This window comes from Ambystoma mexicanum, chromosome 4q (genome assembly GCF_040938575.1).
Source record: "Ambystoma mexicanum isolate Mex_15411 chromosome 4q, UKY_AmexF1_1, whole genome shotgun sequence".
Classification (NCBI taxonomy): Eukaryota; Metazoa; Chordata; class Amphibia; order Caudata; family Ambystomatidae; genus Ambystoma; species Ambystoma mexicanum.
In genome coordinates this window covers 775,271,156-775,293,742 of record NC_090928.1, presented here as the reverse complement: position 1 = coordinate 775,293,742, position 22,587 = coordinate 775,271,156, and positions in this window count along the sequence as shown.

Below are 22,587 nucleotides of genomic sequence, written 5' to 3'. Positions count from 1 at the left end.
TTTTTAAAATTGGTCCTCTAATTTGATGATTATGACAATGATTCCACCTTGTTTCGCTGCATTGTTCAGCATGTGCCATTAACATAGTTTTGCTGTTTGCACATTAGAACTCCTTTAGAGTTTCTGTGGGCTTCCCCGATTGAGTGATCCCCTTCACTCACTCGGAGATACCCCCCAGTTACCCTGGTGTTCTCCGTTTGGTAATCTATTTAGATTGATGTACTTTCTGTCGATATCCCTTTGAGGTTTACAATTGACATTGGCACTCTACCACAGTATGCACTTTATCTCTTAAATCATATGACCTAACCTTATGCATTGCACAAGTTTTTGGCTATTTAATTCTGTTTTTTAATATATTGAAATAAATTTATATAAAAAACTCAATAAACATGTTATTTTTTATGATATATTGATTGATATATGGTGATCGGTTCTATGACCAGCAGTGCTGTGTCCATTTCCATAATGGTGAGACTAGGTTCTTAAAGTGAGTTTATACATTTTCCGTTGACTTGATTTCTGTTTACCAGGGAGAGCTGGGGCAGCATGGTAGTGGTGTGGGGCACTATGGGGGGTGGTAGAGTAGTGCCAATGGTGGCCAAGCTAAGGGTGGATCTAGGCAGGCATGAGGAATTGATAAGGTAGAGAATCGTTCTCAGCAGTATTGAGTAGATGCCTGGTAGGAATATTTTGTTGGTTGTGGGTGACCCAGCTGGTTGTTGGCAATCATCAGATGCTGCGTATGTGGCTCGGAAGTACACATAGAATTTTGAAGTGAGCTGGCACAATGTGGGGGCAGTGTAGATGCCCAGGCAGGAACACTAGTCTGGCAACAAGTGTAGGCAGGCGATATCAGTATCAGTTAGAAGGCACACCAAAGTTAGGCCATGCGGGTGCACTGGCGACAGGTGTAGACAAAAAGTCTCAGATTCAATTAGGCACAGCAAATCTAGGCAGTGCAGATGTGCAGATGCGGATGCGCTAGCAGCCAGTGAGGGCAAACAATCTCAGTTTTGGTTATACGGCACATGAGATATGAGACATAGAGTGCATGATTCGTATTGTGAGTCATATAGCAAGTACAGTCACAGTCAGTTGTAGGCGAGGGCAGTAGCGCTATGGAACGCTTAGGGTGAGAAGGTGCAGGGTTAGATGGGGCGATAGTAATGTGGCACTGTGGCAGCCTAATTACAAAGTGAGAGCATGGGCTGAACATAGGTTACAGAGCGTGCACACAACGTGCATACAGTACAGTGATAATAGACTTCTGGGCATATATTGAGGCATATTATAGGTAATAATAGTTCCGGCACTTATAGGCACACAGTGAATAATGCAATGTGTGAGTAAGGCTAAGCATGCAGGCAGCGAGCATATAGACAATGATGGCAAAGTGTTGCAGTAAATAAACATAAAACAAGGAGTTGGTTCAGGCAGTTACTAACGTACAATGGGTCGATCTACACAATGTGGCCAAGGAGATGAGATGGAGCACAGGTACAGTAAATGCTGGGCGAATAGGGGAAGTGCAAGAACAGTGAGAGTACGCATATAAGGGAGCAGTAGTGAGGACAGGGTCTGGCTGGGTACATATAGTTGTTGCGCATAAGCAATTAGTGTCTGTGATATCTTTATCCATGGTGTTAAGTCTTAGTGCGTCATCTTTTGGTTGTTGTTCGTTCATCTTTACGTCTGTCCGAGCCCTCGTGTCGTCACCATTCTCCTTCGATTAAGGCCCTTTGGGTCTCTTCTGGGACAGTTTGAAAGTAGTCTTCATGTTGTGTCAGCTGTTGGTATGGTTGTCTCAATGGGTACCGTGCTGCCCATGGTTGTCTGGTTATTGACACTTTAACAGGTATTGCTCTTCTGATGGGCACTGGGCAGAGCCCCAGTGTGGCTCTCTGTTTGTTTATTTGCTCCTCATATGTCACATATCTCGGTGAGTATGTTCCTGGTATTTCAAAATGGGTGGCTGGAGTGCAGGTCATATCTGGGACCGCCTCTACAGTAGGGATGGTGTTTTGGGGATGGTGTTTTGGGAGGGTTTTTGGGGAGTGTTTTTTGACATTTGCACATTAAATAGTTGTTCACCTAAAGCAATGCTAGGACGTTCCATGTTGTGTGCAAGTGTTTAATTAATAATGTTACTATATACAGAGTTGGGTAAGCACATGCATTTTCATTGTCATCAAAAGAAATTGTTGATCAGTTCTTGCCAAACCAGACATCCGTCCCTACTGTGAGGGGTCAAAAATGTGAGGTGGACAACTGGGTAAAGGTTTTTCATAAGATTCCATTTTATTAACATAAAAGGGTTGGATAAACACCTCACTACACCTAACCTAACACAGTTTCCCTGCCTATCAAAATAAACTAAAGCAAACACTCTAATAAAAGGAATCTGTCCCTCACACTTATACATACATTCAACACATAAAGGAATTGTATGGCAATGCAAATATAACAGCAATAACAGTTAGAATCAACACAAACCAAACAACTGTCTATCCTTATAACCTGGGTCGGATCCCCCCTCCCCAGATTCAAAGCAGTATTTCAAATCAAAATAGAACAGTTCCAGTTTGAAACCAAGTTCCAATTATAAAACTCTTCCTACTCCAAAAGACTTCCATGTCCAACAGTTCAACTAAACGATAGATCTGTAGCTTTATACTTATAGCAAATAGTCCAATACGACTTCTTCTCCTTAGTAATCAACACTTCCACAATTCATCTGCATCAACAACAATGTATTGTCAGGATGATCCCACACTATGTCATTAACCATGGTTTTGTCAGGATGATTTCTCAACAGTTCAAAAAATACTTTTAGTGGTCTAGACAGTTCTTCTTTCACTATTTCACAACTTTTAATTTCAAAACTGAACTTCAATGACTTCTTCCTGGTGCACTCACCTGCCAGGACTACCACTAAAAAGTCCCTATCCTGGTATACTCGCCTGCCAGGACAAAAAGCTCCTAACTCTAGTACAAGTACTTTTGTGGTAAACATTCTCTTGAAACCATTTGATAAAGTCTTTGACTTCCAACAACATCACAAGTTACTACTTCTTCTGGAAACACATGATACACTTTGGTGCCATTTGTTCTACCTTTGTGATTTCCACATGCAATGCAGGTTATGCTCCTCTCATCCTGAATACTTCCTATCAGGAGGGCTGCTCTCCTGCCACTCTTGTGTTTCCACTTTTACATCAAGTAAATGTTGAAAACGGATCTCTAGCACACTTGCTCTTCTTTGGCTTAGACAGTGCTTGTTGAGGTATTTTCCAACTATTGCCTCTTCCTCACTCTAGCAATAAAGGTTATACTTATCTTGCTTCAGTTTTGCCCTCTCTGGGCTTTGGCAATAGTGGTTAAAGTTAACTTGTTTTATATTGCCTTTTCTTGGCTTTGGCAATACTGTTGGCTTTCAGGATCACAATTATAACTTTCCTTTCTTGTTTGTCCACAACATTCTTATTGCGCAACTTCAACTTCTTTTTATCAGTTCAATTCAGTTTGGTATTCAAAATAAACACTAGTGGCCAGCAGGCGATTATGGAATGTACTGTGGTTACCCAATATTGGTGAACTCAGCGTTTGCTGCATATGCATCTGCTCAGTCTGCTGCCACTGTGTCTTCTGGTGATGCGGTCGTCTCCTGCATGGCAAACCACTTTGGTTTTCTTCCCTCTGCATGCGCCGGCTGGGAACTGCGCGTTCCTTGCTTCAGGAGCACTCCGGTGCTCTCCTGCCACAGAAGCACACCTCAAAAGGGGAAAAGCTTTTCACAACAACGTTTCCCGCCGAGCAACCTCTGCATACCAGGCCATCAAGGCGGAAGCTTTCCACAACAACTCTTGCTGCCATCAAAGGGAGAGACCCACTCGGAACCGACATCCGCTCTGTTACTAGTGGTGGCTCCAGAGTCTCTTCTTCCCTTCTTCTGCTGCCACTACAAGGTGGAGACATGGCTGCCACTCCACCTCCTGCTTCTTCACATGGCCTGCACCTCTGGGGGGTCATATATACTGAAACATCCCGCTCAGGCTGCACATTGCAGTCTAGTGCCTCTGAGTCCCTCTTCCTCATCTCAGTTCTTTGGGCATTGTGGGGCTTGAAGTCCCCAATGTTCAAATTACCTCTTCTGTTCTGAATCTTATCTAAACTTGACACATGTTACTCTTCTGATTAATTACACTTTCAGAAAGAGTTTTAAAAGGTTTTAATGATTGGTTTGAAGTTAAAGGAGAGTTAGCTTCATCATATTTATGATGTTAGTATTCTGATGTTCACATCTATCATTTTCCTGTTGATGGCGAGAGATTTTATTCTGATAACTGTGGGCAACTTTGTGAAGGGAAGTCTTTCTATTTATAAGTGATGGATTCAGATTTAAGGGAGAATCAGATTCATACATGTCCAGATTATTAATTTTCTGTTTCCTATGTGGATTATGACAGTTTTTACAGCCACCAAGATAGATAGCTTTGGGAAAGGACACTTCTTTCTGACAACAAGCTATTACATATTCTGGTATTACAAAAATATCTCCCTCTGAGGAAGACAAATACTGCGTCTCTCCTAGCGGAGTCTTCCCATTCTCCAGGGGCCCTTCTCCTCCTAGGTGATCCTCCCGGCTAATACCACCTGCAGGGTTAGGATCAGGTACTGGCTGCCTTCCCCTGGCCACCTGGGACGATACTATAAGTAGGGTATTTGTGAGGACTCTGCATGATTCATCACACTACCCTCTTTCCGCTCACTGCATGGCAACACAGCACCCGCAGGTAGTGAGCCCTCCTCTTCTGGGGGTCCATGTCCTCATCAGGGGACAGGGGAACATTCCGACTGATACAAATGTGGCACAGGCAAGAACAATTTGTCCCACCTTCTCTGGCCTGTACAATAGGGCCCCTCCAGGCTGGTGTAGGCACCGGAAACGAGCCTTCAAAGGCCGAAGATCAACTCGATGCAGAGCCTGGTCCAGACATGTGTCCCATTCATTGTAGGCCACCTCCTGTGGTGTTTATGGATTCCACACTGGTGTCATCAGCTATGGTAGGCGGGGGCAAAGGTCACAGGTTTCAGTCACAGAGCATTGTGGATGTGTTGGCCATTACAACGACATGTTGATAGACAGTATGTGCATGCATTTCATAAGTATTGTGACACAACCTGATTTACCATACCTGTACTTCTACATCGAGTATTTCACTCAGGGGGTACATATGCTCTGTTGTGGAGCATCCTATACACAGCTCACAGCAAACACTCATCGCTTTGATGGTCTGTGATTGAGAGGGAAGCATGCCATGGTGCCTGTGTTGGGGCTATGCATTACTCCCATGCATGTGCCCTGATGGGGGTTTAGTTGTACTGGTGCAGGTTGTCCGTGTTTATTCCATGATGTATTCACATCCATGGTCACCTGAGTACATGGCATTACATCTGTCAGTGTTGCATTCCTTAGTTGCAGTGTTGAAGCGTGTTGTTTCATGTATAGGCATGTAAAATGTTGCATTGTGGTTCCTGTAGTTCAATGTATGTGTTGCTAGCCTGTTGGGTGAATATGCATTGGCCATTTACTGTAGCATTGTCATTCATGTCCTAGTCCTGTGGATTGTAGTCTGTCATGTGCGGGGCGCAAGGGCAAATCCTGCATGTACAGGGACTTGACAGAGCATGCATTCTTCAAGTGTGGTAATTCCCCACCCCACATGTCTTGTCAAATGTGCTACAAGAATAGTCTGTGTGATGGCACTTGTACTCACCCAAAATCCAGGCCGGTTGCCCTCTATGCCTCTCCATGTATCCCGGCAGTATGCTTTTCCGCAGGACCATGGCATAGTGGGTGGAAGCAGGGAAGCGGGCAGAGCAGTGTGTAATGAGGAAGTCAGGAACACAGGTGACCTGGACATTTAGGGAGTGGTACTGCTTCCGGTTGTGGTACACCTCTTATGATATGTGGCGTTCCACCAACTCCACATGGGTTCAGTCCAGAGCAGCAATGATGTTGGGCATGCGGGCTGCTGCATACAAACGTGCCTTCACAACATTCTCCTGTGCCGGGTGGTGGGCAGGGAGATGTGCTGGGCGACATGGCGCAGGAGTGCTTCCAGCACCTGCATGAGCACACTGAAAAATGTTGGCTTGAACATGCTGTGCAACATGTCCACGCTGTTCTGGAAGGTGCCATTTGCCAGGAAATGTAGGACTGGAACAGGCTTCAGCAACAGGGGAAGGCTGTCCTGATGTTGATCCTGCTCTCTGTCATCCTGGATCAGGGTGAGCAGTTCAGCAATGGTCTATCTGTTCAGCTGGTACAGGTTGATTAGCTGGTTGTCTGATGAGGTCCAGGGTGAGAGCCTGACCTAGGGTATGGGTGCTCGCCTTGCACGGCGTCTCCTACTCCCCTTCCTCCTCTCCTCTGCTTCCTGCTCTTCAAGCCTTTGCATCTCAATTCGGAGCTAAAGCAGCTGCATGTCCATGTGCATAGAAGCCAGTGGCAACATGATGGGGTGGGAAAGTATGTTTGGGGAAGGTGTTGGCATTATGTACCCTTTCTGAGTGGATTGGGTGCACCTGTGGCATCATTTCCATCACCTCTATGCATTTACCTCCACCTTTTAAGTGTAAGTAAATGCACTGTGATTTTGGTGATATTACCGCCCAATTTCAACTGTGTACTGCCATTATCCAACTTCTAATTAATTATTATTATTATTTTATTGTATTTATTGAGCACTGACCTAGCTTCGAGAAGCAATGGAGCGCTTTACAGAGCATACAACTGTACAGATGCATAACGGAGCACTTTTCAGAGGTAACAACAGAACAGATATACTCCAGGGGGTAGGATACAGTATGGCACAGAGGAGGGGTAGAGCTGTACTGGGTGGCGGGGAGGAGAGGAGCAGGGGATGGCTAGCAAGTCAGGTGGTGCATGGGGTGACGTGGTAGACTAGGTGTTGAGGAGCAGCTGCGCCTTGAAAAGGTGGGTCTTAAATTCTTTTCTGAGTTGTAGGAGCATGGGGGCCAATTTGATGCTGATGGGGAGGAGGTTCCATAGTCTTCAGGAGTAGGCAGGGAAGGCTTGTTTTCTGGTCCTTTACATTTTACAGCGACAGATTTTAAGTCTGCATGTGTCCTGGCTTTTGATGGTGTTCTGTTTGCACAAGATGCTGAGTTTCTCCACAAGGTAGCTGGGTGATTTGAGGGTGACTGCCTTATAGATGATGCAGCAAGACGTGAAAGTGATTTGTGCGTGCAATGGGAGCCCGTGAACTTCGATGAGGGCCGGGGTGTTCATATCTGCGTAGACCCTTGATGAGGCTTGTGGCCGTGTGTAGGACACTTCTCAGGGGCACAAGTGAGGTTGATGGGAGGGCTTCAAGGAGCGCATTTCCCCCATCAAGGTGGGATAGGACCAGTGCTTGAATGGTGGTAATACTATTTTGTGATTTTCAGTGGTAATCCCACCATTGTTAAAACCATCAGTGTTAATTCTGCCAACGGCATTACCGTTGGCAGTATTACCACTGACTGTAATACTGTTGCCTCATAATTTGACAGAACGGTAAAAGTGGCAGTAATACTGTTACCAACACTTTAAACGTGTACCGCCAGACTAGCTACCTGCCCAATGCAGACCCTCATGGTATGCTGTATCCACGATAGTATGAAACGTGCATCACCTCTAAAATGTTGTCACACAAGAATGACCATATAGACCTCAACAGAACCCTTCTGACCCTATGGCCTCAACCAACTGTACAGTCTGGATTGTAACACAGATCTGGGGGGCAAAGGAGACATGGGCCCTCATTACGACCCTTGCGGAAATTGACTGACCGGACCGCAACAGCGTAAATAGCGTTTCCGCCATTGCACGAAGGAGCAAAGTGCGGCTAATTACGACCCATCGGGCACGAGCATTACGCCATGGCGGAATCCGAAAGGCTGCGATGGCGGAAATGACCCCAAAACGGCCCTTACCGCCGCCGTACGCTGCACCAGGTGCAATACCGCCACCCATCTTAGCGGTCACCGTAATGAGCGGGCACCGTAATGAGCGGGCACCGCAAATTACGGGCACCGTAAATATACGGAAACGGAAGTAAAAGCATGTGGCCGGAACGGGAAACAGCACGCCGCACAACTATAAAATCCGAATCCCAACACAACCATTAAAAATCCGACCCTGACACACATCCCAACCCGTTAGCAACCCCAGTTCAAAAAATAAATATGGGAAAGGTAGCCAAGAAAGCGTGTGATCGCAAGCGGCAGGTCCACTTCTCCCGAGAGGAACTGACCGTGCTGACCGAGACCCTGCAGGAAAATGGCGCCGTCGTCTTCTCCAGTCAAATGACCAGGACGGCCCTTGCCAACAAGAAGGCCATATGGGCCCTTGTGGCACAGCGCGTAAGTGCGGTGGGGACAACACCCCGCACGCCACAGCAATGTCGCAAGCGGTGGGACGACCTGCGGATCCGCGTACGCAGCATACTTTCTGCGAACAGGAACATCGCCACAGCTACCGGGGGGGGATCAGAGTCGCCCATCAAGTTGACCCCCTGGGAGGAGATCTGCGCCTCCACCATAGGAGTGGAGAGCATAGAGGGAGTCGGAGGGATGGAGAAAGGAGTGCCGACATCCGGAGAATCAGGTAGGTTTGCCAAGAGAAACAATGCGAAATCCACAAACCACGAACATGTGCAGTACCATGTGACCCCATAGTGCAATACATACTTTGCCCTGACAGCGCCCTCTAAAAGTCAGAATGAATAAACAAATTAATCAAGATGCCATAAACAACCCCTACATGTGCAGCATGCACCCCCTAACTGCAGGCAGCCAAATGAATGCATCCTCAATCCACACGAAAATGAGACCACCTCCAAGGCCCAGTCCCATATCAGCCTCATGTACCACCCCAATGCATTTGACACGTTGCCATTCCAAATCCGACAGACCCATAACTAACGCTCGCCCCTCTTTACTCCACCACAGGGTCCGATACCAACGACGAGCTGCAGGACACCCCTACCAGCACGCCTGCAAAGAGGGCCAGGACCAACGTCCCAAGAGCCTCCACCTCAGGTGCAAGGATCAAGACACGGCAGCAGCAGGAATCAAGTGCCAGCACACTGGAGGGGACTGCAACAGGCACCCCAGCAGCCAGCAAGTCCACAACCCCAGCACCACAGGTCCCCCCAAAGAACGTATCTGATGGCACTGCCTCTGGTGGTAGCAGCACCATAGGTGACACAGCTGTCATGCCAGCATGCTCCGACACGGAAAACAGTGCTGGCGACGTAGGTACCATCCATGACCTTTCCCAATCCCCCTGCATGTTCCATCCCCTACACCATGACGAAACCACGCAGGGGCACCCTGAAGACGACGACTGGCCAACCCCCACAAGTCCTGTGCCAAGGCAACATGTGTTGAGCAGCCCCCCTGTCACACCACCGCAAATGTCCATGGCCCAGCAGAGGCAACAGTCCCTCGACCTGCTGATCGAGCAACAGCAGGAAGCGTCCACGCTACTCAAGGACCATGCAAATGAATGCGGGGGTTCCAGGGCAGCCATGGAAACATCCACCGAGACACTCAGGGCACAAATAGAGAAAAGTAGTGAGAGCCTCAGGGGAGAAATGGAGAGAAGCACCGAGAGCCTGAGAGCACAAATGGAGAAAAGCACCGAGAGCCTGAGGGGGGAACTGCATGCGACGTCCAAAGACGTTTGTGCTGAACTTGCTGCTGTGCGCCGTGTGCTCTCGGAGCTCTCACAAACCCTCAGAGACATGCATGGACGCGAGCAGGCAGAGACGTCATCCGTGGCAAGTTCCGTCCAGGGCAGCCCCCAACGCAGATCTGGCAGGAACCTGCGCTCCACGGGCAGGGGTGCCCCTGATACCCGTAGAGGGGGCTTGCAATAGCGTCTACCCACGGGCAGCATGCATATCTGGACACTGGTGTTGGGGGGGGAGGAAGTAGGGTGGAGGGGGTGTGTTGGGCTTCACTGGGTGGCGGGTCCATAGGGTGTATGAATCAAATCACATTAACAATACAGCACTTCATTATCATCCAATGACATGTGTGGACATTGATATTTGCGTACGAGGCCTTCATAGGCGTACAGTCCACTATGTGCGTGTACTACACACACACAGTGCCACAGGTCCCCTTTCCGTGTAATAGGCACCATGCGTGGTTGCTAGAAGCATGCATCTATGATGCTCTGTCGGATTGCACGTGCATCCTGTGCCTCATGGACTCCCTGGCGTCCCTCCACATCCCCACCCTCATCATCATCATCTTCAGGTGCATGCAGTACAGCGTCAGGGGGCATGGGCACATTCCTACGTATGCACATGTTGTGCAGCATGACACATGCCATGACCATCTTAGAAACCCTCTCATGGCTGTACATGAGTGCCCCGCCAGACCTGCTGAGGCTGCGGAAACGAGCCTTCAGTAGGCCGAATGCCTGTTCAATGACCACACGGCTACGTGAGTGGGCATGGTTGTAGTCCTCCTCATGCTGGTTCTGTGGGTTCCGGATTGGTGTAAGGAGCCATCTCTTCAGTGGATACCCGGCATCACCTGTATGGGACGAATAAAGGGTGTCAGTGGAATGATAGTGCTAAGTAGCCCCCCCCCCTCCTGCAAGGTCATTGACGCATCAAATGGGCCACGATGTCATGCATGGAATGAGACTCACCGAGTAGCCAGGATCTGTGCCCTGCGTGTCGCTCCATGTAGCGTGGTATTCTTGTGTTCCTCAGGACCATAGAATCATGGGTAGATCCTGGAAATCTGGCACAACAATGCGTAAAGATCTTGTTGGAGTCACACACCATTTGCACATTGATTGAATGAAATTGTTTCCGGTTGCGGTACTGGACCTCCATGGCATGTGGGACAACCAATTCAACATGGGTGCAGTCGATGGCACCAATGCAACCCGGGATGCCGCCAAGTGCATGGAATCCCACCTTTGCGTTGGTAATCTCCTGGTACGTGCGTGGTAGTGTGATGTGGTCGTCGGCGTGCTTCAGGAGGGCATCGTGCACTTGGGAGAGTGTCCGTGAGAACAGTGGCTGTGAAATGCCATGCAACTGTCCCACTGTGTGCTGGTAGGTGCCTGTGGCCAGGAAGTGGAGTACAGACACCACCTTCAGTAGGGGTGGGATGGCGGTTGGGCTATCTATCATGCTCACGAGGTCAGCATGTGTCATGTCCACAATGGCGATTATGGTGTCCCGGTCCAAACGGTAGAGGGTGTGGATCTGCTCAGCAGTGAGGTTGAACGGATCAGCTCGGAGGCGTGGGATTGCGGGCCGCCTGCGTGGTGGTAGTGGCAGTGCTTGTGGGCCTTGCTGACCCTGCCTTGCCCTCCTCCTCCTCCTTCTCCTCCGTCTCCCCTGTGCGCCCGGTTGTTGTACCTGTTGTTGTTCGTCGTCTTCTTGTAGTTGTAGCACTTGCAGTGCTATCTGGTGCCCCAGGCCCAACATCGCTAGTCCTGCCGGTAGCATTTTGGAGTGGGAGTGGTTGTGGGAGGGGTTTGGGTCTGCTATATATGTGCTGTCGGCCTGTATGGCCTCCACCTGTGCTGATTGAATGAATCTGTGGCAGATGCAATCCCTTCTGGCCGAGCACGTCCCGCACGTAAGGCTGCATTTGGCCGCATGGCATCTTGGGGTTGGAATCATGTATCAAATCCCGATGGCAGTGTGATGTACTTTGACTGATTTTCATGCTATGCTCCCATTGTTACACATGCTATGATTGCAGCCGCTTACATACCTGTGAAGAGTCAGTGGTATGTAGGGCTCGATCGATGGCCGACCCTCATGCAGCACAGTATCGTACTTCACCGACGGGCGTGGCGTCCCATTTGTGATTGCAGCCAGTTAGCATTATGACACACAGCCGCACTACATTGATGTAATTGTGAATGCAAGCGTTCACAGAAGCCTTTTCGACGTAATGTTGCAAGTGTGGAATTCGAAGGCCAGGATTTTTGGTTGCGAAGTAGCGGTGAGGAGACGCCCACAGGTCTGCCTGGAAATGTAACGTTCTATTGTTGAATGTCCTTGGGACAGGGCCCATAACGAGCAAGCAATGAATGACATGAATTGAATGGGATGCGCAATAGCGTAGTGGACGATAAGGCAGGACGTTCCCAAGTCCATCTAGCTTCACGACACTACAGATCCGGCCAGGAGCACAGTGGTTTTTGCAGACTGCATTACGCACAGACGCGATGGAAGTTTCACATATTATGTGAGTGAATGTTCATGCGTTTTCATTGCGGGATGAGGGAATGATGAATGGATGCATGGACAGATGATTCCATTTAGGGTCTGCCATGTACATGTGTTTTTTGATTCAATCCCCTTCCCCTGCGCTATGTGATGCAAGGCTGCCATAGTGGGACTTACGTCTATCTGCCCTTGTCGGATCCTCCCTGTCTCGACGCGCCTTCATACACTTGTGTCTAGGCACGTTACTAATCCCATGTCATGGGTTCTATCTTGACGGACGCATGCACAGTAACCGGCGTTGCCAATGGTGTATTAACCTCGATTGGTTTCGTTATGTATCGATACTGATTTAGGGGTGTGTATATTCCTTTGGAGTGGCCTAGCATGCATATGGGTGTGGATTTGGTGTGTTGAATGAAGATAGTGATGCATCATGTGTCATGTAGTGCAATCGGTTAATTTGTGTTTCATTTTGGTGACAGGTATCTCCTGCCCTATTGCAGATGCCATCTGTACGCCACTCCTCCAGATGGTTTTTACTCTCGACACCTGCAGCTTCGGGTGAATCAGTGGAGCAGCATTACGATCTTATGGGACGATCGCCAATGGGCCACATGCCCTTACGCTGTTCTGGTGGCTAGGTGCAACATTTCGGCCTTTCAGCTGGACTAGTGCCTGCCTCATGGGACGGACCTGCGGTTCTTGCCGCTTCCATGTTGCCTTTTGGAACGTTGATGTTGGCCCTGTGTGCCATGATGGTACAGGGCGTCACACAAGTGGAAGCTGGTCAATTATTGCAGATGCAGCCCTCGGTGATGATGGATGTTTTGGTGTTATTTTACAAATTGCTGTGAGGCCTTTGTCATTTGGATGTGCATTTAAATTGTATTCCGATATTTGGCGTGTTGCGTTATTCTTTGCAGGTGATGTGGCGATTTTCGATTTGTGGCGGTATGTATTGCGAGATGATCTGCATTGTGTTCCGCCTTCTGAGTTGAGTTGTGTGGTACAGTACTGGCCGCTTTTGCCTACGTAGCACAGTGTGGTCACGGATAGGGGCTGCCATTGTGACTGTTTACATGATGTGCTGTTCAGGGGCGGGGGATTGGCTTTTGGCCGACTGGTGCCTGTCAGCCAGGTCGATTGATGGTATGATGGGATGTTCAGAATGTGGCTGGTCACAGGTGCCTGTGTTTGCGTGCGTTTGTTGGAGGGGGACTGGGGTCATGTCCATTGGAATAGCTTCTGTATTCATGCCATCTGTGCCCTGCAGCTCCCATCGGCCCCTCTTGGGATGTGCCTGGCTGCTCAGTCACTCTGCCAACTTGTGTGGTACATGCTTCTGCTGATGGTTGGTTTGTTTACTGGCAAGAGTACAGGTCTGGTGCAATCCCCCTCAGGATGCTGTTTTGGATGTTGCCTTGCGCTGGTGGCAAGCGATGGGGGACTACTGTTGTTTTGTGTCATGTGTTCTTGATTTCCATTTTGATGTCTTGTACCTTCACATGCCTGTGCTGCATCAGTACGGCTATGGTGAAATGCCGTACATGGATGCCCACTCACGGGGCGCTTCGAACACCTGCATGCATTTCTACGTTGGCATGCATGGGTGAATTGTAGATTTCACTGGTTGCATGGTGTGAGTACATTGCGCCTGCCAGGAGTTGTGCAATGTGGCCAGGGAGTGGAGTACAGGCACTCAGTGGGCCATTTACGGTTGGTTCACGATGCCGTATTTCTAGCCATGGCGGAATGGTCCATTCCGCCATGCCTGATGGCGTTAGGTACATGTCCGCTAGGGTCGGAATTGCCGTACCGTTGCACCATGGTGGTGTTTGCGGTTTGGCATGGTGCGCGCGCGCGTGCTTAGTGCAGTTAGCGTTGGCGTTCACTACGGTGTCGCTAATGGCTTCGTACTTTGCGGTGACGGGTCATAGTCGCACCGAGCGCTTTTCGATGGCGGTATTGCATTTCCGCCATCGTTTTCCCCTTTCCGCCAGGGTCGTAATGAGGGCCATGGAAAGGAAAAGGTGGCCCATCGCTGTTTGACACCATCTCTGTTTAAACACATGGGAAGGAAGAAAAATAATACATTGATGTCACGTCAAACCAGTGTAGCCTTGTTGCAAAAAGTAGTGCTCAAAAACATGCAGCTGAAGAAGTGTTTAGCCACAAATTTCCATGCACAGAAAATTGAACGTCCATTACACTCACAGATATGTAAGAATGGTGGAGGGTTGTGGGTTGACATACCAGCAAACCAATAGCATGATGTCATACTGAACTTGTGTGCCCAACACAAGCCCTTTAAGACGATGTAAGAATACTTTGAAATAGATGGGGATGCAGAATATACTCAAACATCAATGAACAAACAGACTCAGGAAATTGGCAAAGTACGTCTGTTCTAATATCAATGTTCTAAAACAGGGAGTCTAATGAATGTCAACAAACACGCTCGATCTTCCCACTCAATGCATTTAATAAAAAACACGACATTTACAGTAAAGCCTTGTCATCATTGAAGTCAATCCACGTTGCAAACTACAACAATCTACTTGGGAAAGTGATAGGTTTACAGGGAACCTCTAGATATGCATTCCATACTTGTCATGGAAGGTGATTGGGTCTCTATCATTAGGTGGGGCAACTAAGCCATCCTCTACTGCAGGTCACTACGAACGTCATCAAATACACGACGTCCCATTGGTTATACAAACTATAAAGCTCTTTAGAAACCGAAGATTGTTGGAGACAAGATCAAATTAATTTTGTAAACATTATTAACAAGATACAATCCAATATTTGATGACATGTTCTTAAATTGCTGCAATATTATGAAATTTGTTTCAAAGTTCTTTCATGTTGTCATCTGGATGCCCTTTTTACATATAGATTAAGCCTTTGTATAGGTATTTTTGTACTTTTGAATGTGTATGTGCATATGAGAATGTATGTTGATGAATGATTGAATTGCTCACTGCAGAAATGAGTTTGGTTATCTGGAATGTTTTTAAAATTCTGTTCTTCCTGCAACTTAAATGTGTTTTAGGGTGTTGATTTATGCATGATTGACTCTTTTTTGTAAATTTAGTATCAAGTGAAAAAAATAATTTTGATACTTAATATATGAATAGAGTACTCTGGATGCTTTTTCAGTTTCCTCTGGTATGGTAATACCCTGGTTCAGAGTGTAGGATCCACATGTGTTTTTCAGTATAGTACGTGGTCCTTCATAATTGGTTGGTCACGCCATGAACTCCTCTGTAATATTCCACCTACGCAAGCAGCACGCAGGCTAACATCCAGGTGCTGGTAGGCGGGTCATAACCATAGCTTCCCACCAATTATCCTTTCATCTATCATCACTCTTACTGTCTGCCAGTCAATTAGCCCTTTGAACGTTGGCCTTGGAAATGTTCTTCGTGCCTTAGAATAAGAGCGAGTATAGGCATACTCTGTCTCTTGGTTTCGATACAGTTCGTCCCAGCATTTACTTTTATCAAACCACATGACTACAGACCATGTTTCAGAGTCTTTCTGTATTTAAAACACTATTAAATGATGAACCATTGACGTCTTCGATGTTCTCACTCCTCATCTCAAACAGGAGTTTGTTCTTTTCACACGTTCTGTAACTACTGCATGAGCATTCAGATTCACAGTGGCCTTGACTTTCTGGTGCTGGGCCAACCAAGCCTTTCTTCGATTCACCTCTGAATGTCGATTGCTTTTCCGACTGCGATACACTGAAAGCCTTTCTTTTCGCTGGATCTAGCTCTGCTAAAAATGCATTGAGGAATCATCCATCGTCCATAAATTCCTAGGCATATTTATTTATTTATTTATTAGTATTTATAAAGCGCGCATCAGGCCTGAGGCATCGTGGTGCTGTTACAGGGAGTCTTGCTGATTACAGAGGGAAATACATACTTAGTTACAAGATGAAAACAGTGTTAAAGGACATGAAAAAGTACTGAATTTACATGATAAAACAGTGAGAAAGAGACATAAAATGTTTATAGGACGAGAAGAGGCACAAGGAGGGTAGCCAGGGGAGAAGGGGGGTTACTTGAATAGTGTGATTTTTAGTGTTTTGCGGAAGGCTAAGAGAGATGTTTCATCTCTTAATGCGTTTGGTAAGGCATTGCAGAGTTTAAGTGCCTGATAAGGAAATCCGATGCCTCCAGCGTTAGACCTTTTGATAGGAGGTATGTGGAGTTGGTAAGCATGATGAGTTCTTTTTGGGTGTATGGAGGTGTCTCTGGTGATGGTTTCATATAGTTAGGGAGGGGCAGAGAGAATGAGGCATTTGTGCGTGAGGGTAAGGATCTTCAAGTCGACCCTCTCTTTAACAGGGCGCCAGTGGGCGGCTTGTCTTGCCTGCATGACGTGGTCTCTTTTGGGGATGCTGAGGGCTGCTCGAAGCCCGTTGTTTTGTACTATTTGCAGACTATTAAGATTTTTAGCTGAGGTGTCTGCAAGGAGAGCATTACAGTAATCCAATGTTGCACCAATAGTGGCTCGGGCAATGGAGAGGCAGTTATGGCTGGTTAGAAAATGTTTATGGCATTAATGAGTTTGGTGGTGTGGGCAGCGCCAGAGGTGATGGCACTGACCTGACGAGTCATCGAGAGGGTGGAGTCTAGGAACACTCCTGAGGTCTTTACAGAGGAGGAGACAGATATGATGGTGTTGTCAATGGTAAAGTTTTCATATTTTTAGTTGAGTTTGGGCAGTATTTCCTTGGGACCTATGAGTATGATCTCTGTTTTGTCCCCATTCAGGCATTAGCTGCCATTCAGGTTTGCATGGTAGTGTAGATAGGAAGGAGGGCTGCCGCATCTTGGTCATAGTCACCAGTGAGGGGGAGGAGTACTTGTTTACCGTCGGCATAGTTTGTGTAGGATATGCCGAGCGAATCCAGTTTGTCGAAGAGAGGCTTTGCGAATAGGTTGTAGAGGGTAGGCGCTGTGCAGGATCCCTGGGAAACTCCGCAATGGATGGTGGTAGGATCTGCGTTGGCCTGATCAGAGTAAACATTCATGGCTCTGCCCTCGAAGAATGAGGTTATCCATGAAGTGGCATGTTTAGAGAAGTGGGCTGCATTTGAGAGATGATAAGTGACGATGTTGTGATCAACAAGGTTGAATGCAGCAGAGAGGTCTAGTAGTAGTACGAGGGCTGGTTTGCCCTTGTCCATTACCTCCGTGATTTGGTTTTTTAGATCTAGAAGGGCCGTTTCTGTGCCATGGCCTTTGCAGATGCCTGATTGTCTTTTGCCTAAGATGGCATTGGATTCAAGATAGTGTTGGATCTGTGCGTGGGCAGCTTTATTAAGAATTTTGAGAAGGAAGGGGACAGTAGTGATGGGCCGATAGTTGTTGGGCATGTAGGATCTACAGATGTTTTCTTTTGTGAGTGGACGGGCCCCATGCTTCCATTAAGCTTTTTGGCACAGTTCCTGTCGAGAAGGAGGCCTTAATAAATACTGTGATGATTGGGGACAGCGTGTCGGCGCACTCTTTGATGATGGCTGGCGGGCCTATGTCCCCTTTACATGTGGATGGTTTGATGTGTTGGATGAGATCAGAGACTTCTGATTCAGTGATGTCTCTGAAGGGGAAGAGAGGGATAGTGGGAGAGAGAGGGGTGGAGATAGGCACAGGCATTATGTCAGGTTTGGGTAGAGCTTCTCATTGTGATTGAAATTTATCTTGTAAAAGTTTGATTTTGTTTAGGAGGATTTCGCATATACGTTGGTGAATCGCCACAATCTATTCACTACATAGCTAGCCTTCAAGAATACTTTGTCTACTTGCGTTACTGCATCTGCACACTTGTAAAATGACTTCATATCTTCTTCATTATTTCTGTAGCATGAGCATCGTTATCTCGAGCCTGAAATGTTGTTCGTCATTAACACATCCTCCTTTGTTTCTATAGAATGTCTGTATTCTTCAGCCTCTTCTTCTGAGTGTGTCAGCTCTGCTTTTCATGACATCACCAGGCTTCGTCCTTGCTTGTTTTTCCCATTTCCTGCAGGATTTCATTCAAATGGCCATCATATTGTCGGGAGTGCATGTATGGCTACCTCAATGGGAACCTTACTTCCAAGATTCTTTTCGGTATTGCTACTCAGTGGTCCAGCACGTGTCTCACACTGTGGCTCCCAACATATAGGTAGCATGGGAAGGAGCTTTGCGTTGGGTACTTGGCTCCACCTCTGCACTCCCCCATCAGGGCGATTCATCGACAACTCTCTCATCAATCTTCACATATAGACATCCTCGTCTGAAGAAATACTTCTTTGGCACCCATAATTTTATGACTCCTTTCAGGCATCCTGCTGATTTAACATACTCATCCTTACTCTAAGACATAAGCATGTATTGTCCACTTGGACTGCAGTAGATTCATATTCCCATAAACTTCTTGTGGTTCTTTGGGTACAGGAACTTCATTCCCTCAGGTGCATGAATGCTGGCCTTCACGTAGTCTCTGATTTCTTCATCTGTCAGCTATTTAGTTTTCAATCCTGATTCAACATCAATCATAATCTTCATTCCTATTGCCTTCTTTGCAGTTGTCTTGCATTGTGCAATGATTATCCTGATCACACAGAATCCAAGCAATGACATCACTATCAGGGCTCCAAGGAATTTGAACATATCTACCATCCATTGTGGGACCCACGAGAAGATTGATTCAAACCAACTGTCTTCCACTTCGTCTATCATCTGGACGTGTAACTTCGTTTGCATCGTTATGGCCTCTGTGAAGGTGCCATTCTCATCATCATGAGAAGGTATAAATGTGCAACATGATTCTCCAATTTTTGCACAAAAACCTCTATCCATAGCTGTCATCATGTCCACGATGTATCTTTACTGAGGAGTCATCAGTCGTATGGCTGTCAGCTCCTCCTTGATAGCATTAAATTCCTTTATAGTAGTGTTAATCGTCTGTTACAATTCCCATCTGGTTATCTGTAACCACTAGTATTTGCTGCTGTCTGGAACCTTGGCATGAAGATTATTGTGAATATCGATGAAGTCTGGATGAACAATCTGTGCTCATATGGGATAGAATCAAAAGCTTCTATTGATATGACTGAGAAATAGTTTTCTCTCTTCATTCGATTCAATAGTTCAGCAGATTTTTTTTTCTCAGGTGAGCATCTGCTTTTTGAAATTTGCTAATGTTCAGGTAACTTTTAGGAATTACCAACGCTGGAACATGGACATTCACTATAGAACATAGTCCTCCCAATCTCTGGGTACCTTCATGTAAGCTCTGAATCCACAAGCCCAGTACTGATCCATTATCACTGCTGTTCCAATGCTCATTCCTGGCACATCGAAGATTCAACCACAATTCTGGTTTTCCCCATGTTTTCTCATGCCATTGTTTCTGAAACACAGCTTTGCGTTACTCAGAGGCACTATCTGTAAAGGCCCTCCTTTATCTTTGACCCATGTCAGTAGTTAAGCAAGTCTAGGCCATAAAGGTTTGCATTCATTTTTCACAATGTCAATAGCTGGCATGCAGCGACCTATCACTAACCACGCTCTGCAGATAACCAAACCTTCCTCCCAGCCGTCTGGAGAAAGTACTGATCCCCACATCTGCATTTGACCTCTTTCCTTCCAGCTTCAAATTTCTTCTGCAGTGTTTCCTGGACTCTCAAGTCTTCTGTTTACTTCCCATCTGATTCCAGCCCCTTTCACTCCAGGCTCTTCATATCTTATATCATGATTTCTGGTGTGGGTTCTGGCTCTTGTCTTTGTGTCTTAAACATAATCATCTTCATCTGGATCTGTCCATTCTGTTGCCCATACTAAAGAGGCTGTTCGGCCCATGAACTGACCTCTTATCTGGCAGAGTGCAATGTGAGATAGGCAGTGTGCTATCTGAACATCTATTTCAATGGCTATGGATATCTTCGACTTCCCAATACTATAAGACAGGAGTGCACATACATAGCATTCCTCCTCTGAGATTCGTTTGCCCACTTCTTTCATATGCTGATACCACATGTTGTTACCCAAGTGTGCTGTACTATATAGGTAGTCATTTAAATGATGATCATTCTCCCTAGCACTTCTCTTAGGTCTCTTTCTTTGTCTCTCTCTCAGAATCTGTATCTGACGCTCAATAAGAATATCTTATAAGAGTCATTCCTGCATAAGGATTACTAGGGATATCTGTCAGTGAAATTGATGTCCCTGCATGAGCTACTGGTGTACGGACAATCACATATGGTCTTGGCGGTCTCACAATCGCCATCGCTGTACCTTCCTGCTGCATAGGAAGATAAACAGGAACTACTGCTCTCTTTGGATCGACATAATAAACAGTTTGTATCATGAGGGAGAGAAGAATAACACTGAACATGACACATTATGTCCATTTGTTTTTTGCACGTCGTGGTGCTCTATCGTTGATTGCCCATATTGCCTATGACTACTTTTAAGGATGGAAAAAATGATTTTAATCAGACAATCTCATAAAATATTCTGCCAACTGTTGAATCTGCTCCACAAGCTCCACAAGCAGTAGGCTGATTGCAGGACGACAGACAGGATTCCGGGTGAATATAAAAGTGTTATCCTTGCACCAAACAAGATGAGGATGAGTTTCAGGAAAATGGTAAAAGATCAAAGCCTGTAGATTGTGAATGTCATCACTTGAAAGCACCATCTGTACCTTCAACAAGATGTTCAGATAGCAAGCAAATCTGCTCATGAATTTCACTTATCAGCCAATTTATCACAGGTCGATTCCTCAGATCTCTCAAGCCCTTTAAGACGAGGTAACAATACTATGAGATGGATGGGGATGCAGAATATACTCAAACATTAATAATCAAACTGACTCAGGAAGTTGGCAAAGTGCGTCTGTTTAAATATCAATTATCTAAAACAGGCAGTATAACGAACATCAACAAACATGCTCGATCTTCCTACGCAATGCATTTCATAAAAAACACAACATTTATAGTAAAAACTCATCATCATTGAGGACAATCCACATTGCAAACTAAAAGAAAACTACTTGGGAAAGTGATAGGCTTACAGGGAACCTGTAGGTATGCATTCCATACTCGTCAGGGAAGGTGATCAGGTCTCTTTCATTAGGTGGGGCAACTAAGCCCTCTTCTAGTGAAGATCACTACGAATGTCATCAAATACACAATGTCCCATTGGTTATACAAACTATAGAGCTCTTTAGTACGAGGCCCTTTAGTACGTGGCCCTTCATAATTGGTTGGCACCCTTGTTCTCCTCTGTAATATTCCACCTACGCTAGCAGCACGCAGGCTAACATCTAGATGCTGGTGGGCTGGTTATAAACATAGCTTCCCACCAATTAGCCTGTCATCTGTCATCACTCTTGCCGTTTGCCAGTTTATTAGCCCTTTGAACATTGGCCTTGGAAATGTTCTTCGTGCCTGAGAATAAGAGGGACTATAGGCATTCTGTGTCTCTTGGTTTCGATACAGCACATCCCAGTATTTACTTTTACCCAACCACATGACTGCAGACCATGTATCAGAGTCTTTCTGCATTTCAAATACTATTAAATGATGAACCTATGACTTCGATGTTCTCACTCCTCATCTCAAACAGGAGTTTGTTCTTTTCACACGTTCTGTAACTACTGCATGAACATTCAGATTCACAGTGACCTTGACTTCCTGGTGCTTGGCCAACCAAGCCTTTATTCGATTCACCTCTGAATGTCGATTGCTTTTCCAACGGGAGGAGCTTTGGGTGGGACTACATGGCTCCACCTCTACAATACCACCCACCTTCGCAAGATGTCTGACATCACTGGTCATCGTAACATCTGCCCATGGATTGGGCATCGACGTTTGAAAAAAGGCAAGGGACTGTGTAAACTTTGGCATTTTAACATTGATTTCTAAGGTACATCTGCTGGAGAAACCATGGCCTCAGGAACTGGCAATACATCCTCACATCCCAGTACATCCAGATAGTGACATGCACATTGTCTATGCTCTTCTCTCCTTGAATGCCATACACCCATTACTTGTGGGCTCCCAATGTTTGCATAGGTAAATGTCCTTATGCCCCTTCTCTGTCCATATTCAGAGTAGCAAGACAGTCCTGAAACCTCCCCTCCAACCCCACCACACACACACACCCACACTCACCTCCATTCCTGGGAATCTTTCTTCTTTCAGCACATATCATGAAGTGCACCATAGACAGTTCAGACTGATGTAACACATACCTAAGTGATGTGCATGTATGACAAGTCCCCACACTGCACTGCA